Here is a 2845-nt window from a genome sequence, read left to right on the forward strand (position 1 = left end):
TATAATATTATTATTTACACATATAATATTATTATTATTTACACATATAATATTGTTATTATTGAAACATACAATAATACTATTATTGACACATATAATCGTATTATTATTGACACATAATTATCATATTATTTACACAAATAACAATGTTCTCAACATATTTAAATATCTCAGCATCAAAACATTTCAAAAATTTCTGCTGACAATTTTCCACAAATGAATCCGACTTTTCCCTTCAAATCACACATCTGTGTGAAAAGTCCCAATTGATTGCGATCATTGAGAGCACGAAAAATCCACTCACTCGTGTTCGCACCACCTGACTGTCACGCACCCACACACATGCACGTACGCACACGCACACGACACCACGCAACATGTATTATTATCATGTACTCACTTTTTAAAGATCCATTTCCTCCGAGTCCTCCTGGTATTTCCTTCTGTCCCTGAACGCATCTTTGTGGTCAAATCCTCCATTTGTCTTTTATGGACCAGCACGCACGTGCACGCGCGCAGCGTGTCTCCGTGCACGTCCTTCCGGAATATGTTTGTTGTCGTCCTGAGCAGGAAGAAGATCCAGTAAGTTTGCGTCCTTGTGTGGACGCAAAGTGTGAGGACGGACAGCGTGACGAGTGTTTGCGCCGCAATGTGCGTGGACGCGCGCGTGTGTTTGTGTGTGTGCGTGCGCGCGCGTGTGTGTCGGCTGAAGTTGGTCAAATTAATGTTGCAGCTTTTTGTTTAACGGACAGACTGACCTTCCGTTAACCCCCCACCGTTTATTTCATCTTTATTTTCCTTCTTCTTCTTCTCAATTCTTCTTCTTCTTCTACTTCTTTTTCTTCTTCTTCTTCAGAATTAACAAAATGACTTCAGACTCTCTTCAAGAAAAATGACCTATTGACTTTTCTAAAACACATTTTTCTTCTCTTTAGTGCAGCATCATTTATACTTCTTCTTCTACACATGTTATATATATATATATATATATATATATATATATATATATATATATATATATATATATATATATATATATATATATATATATATATATATATATATATATATATATATATATATATATATATATATATATATATATATATATATATATATATATATATATATATATATATATATATATATATATATATATATATATATACACATATGTACACACACACATATTTTGGTCAAATTGCTGCTTCCACGAGAAAATTATTATTTTTTTGTATCTTTTTTTTTTCTTTTTATGTTAAAAGTGTACACGTACTAATTATTAATGTTATTAACATATACATGTGTGTTCATATTCTTCTTTATATTTTATTGCAACACAAATTAAATATTTCCATGTGATGACTTTATTCAGCATGTTTGAGTCTGAGCTGAGTATTGATAGCAATCATTCAGCTTCAACATAATCAATTAATCACTGGTGAACTCAGGATGAACTCGCTTCCTTCTCCTATATGCCCTTATTTGGTCACGCTTCCTGTAGTATGGATTGTAGGACAACAAGGAAAATGTATCAAAAATGTATGTTATGATTATTATTGTTATTAATATTTGCATATCTTGATGAAGCGTGTGATGAAGAGTATGATGACGAGTATGATGAAGAGTATGATGAAGAGTGTGATGAAGAGTATGACGAAGAGTGTGACGAAGAGTGTGATGAAGAGTGTGATGAAGAGTTTGATGAAGAGTGTGATGAAGAGTGTGATGAAGAGTGTGATGAAGAGTATGATGAAGAGTGTGGTGAAGAGTATGATGAAGAGTGTGATGAAGAGTGTGATGAAGGGTATGATGAAGAGGCGATGAAGCAGTGACGTGCGGTGAGGTTCATGGCTGGTGAGGCACGGACTTCATCACAGTCAGATTTACAAACATATGAACCCTAAAGAGTATCTTATTCACCATTTGATTGGCAGCAGTTAACGGGTTATGTTTAAAAGCTCATACCAGCATTCTTCCCTGCTTGGCACTCAGCATCAGGGGTTGGAATTGGGGGTTAAATCACCAAAAATTATTCCCGGGCGTGGCACCGCTGCTGCCCACTGCTCCCCTCACCTCCCAGGGGGTGAACAAGGGGATGGGTCAAATGCAGAGGACACATTTCATTACACCTAGTGTGTGTGCGACAATCATTGGTACTTTAACTTAACTTTAACTTTACACATACAAACTGTAGCACACAAAAAAGCAAATTTAATTTAAAAAAATGTTATTATGGTCTTACCTTTACTTATAAATGAAGTCCATGCGCCGCTGTTGTGCTGGATAATGCACCCCCGTCGTACAATGCACCCCGTAACGGGAGTGTTATATCAACTAAAGCCCACACTTAAACTTTCCACGTCCAAGATTGAATCTATTTAAAAAAGTTATTTAATAAGAAGCCAAAAAGTGCAAAAACAATAATGTTCGTGTTGGAGGAGTTGTGAATGAATGAAATATGAAATCCGTGCTGCAGTCTGCAGGTGTACCTAATGTTGTGGCCCTGCACTCATTCACAACTCCTCCAACACAAACATTATTGTTTTTTCACTTTTTAGCTTCTTATTAAATAACTTTTTTAAATAGATTCAATCTTGCACGTGGAAAGTTTAAGTGTGGGCTTTAGTTGATATCACACTTCCGTCAGGGGGTGCATTCTACGGCGGGGGTGCATTCTCTACCACCAGGAGGCGGGATTACTGCGAGCCTCGGCCAGTGCGTCTTCGCAGCAGTTTTATGATCGCTCAGCACAAGAAATACTTACACACATACAGTTGTTGACAAAATACGCTGTACATTATATACCTCAGCTAACTAAACTATGGAAATGTATAATATAGTT

Source organism: Entelurus aequoreus, linkage group LG06 (genome assembly GCF_033978785.1).
Source record: "Entelurus aequoreus isolate RoL-2023_Sb linkage group LG06, RoL_Eaeq_v1.1, whole genome shotgun sequence".
Taxonomy (NCBI): domain Eukaryota; kingdom Metazoa; phylum Chordata; class Actinopteri; order Syngnathiformes; family Syngnathidae; genus Entelurus; species Entelurus aequoreus.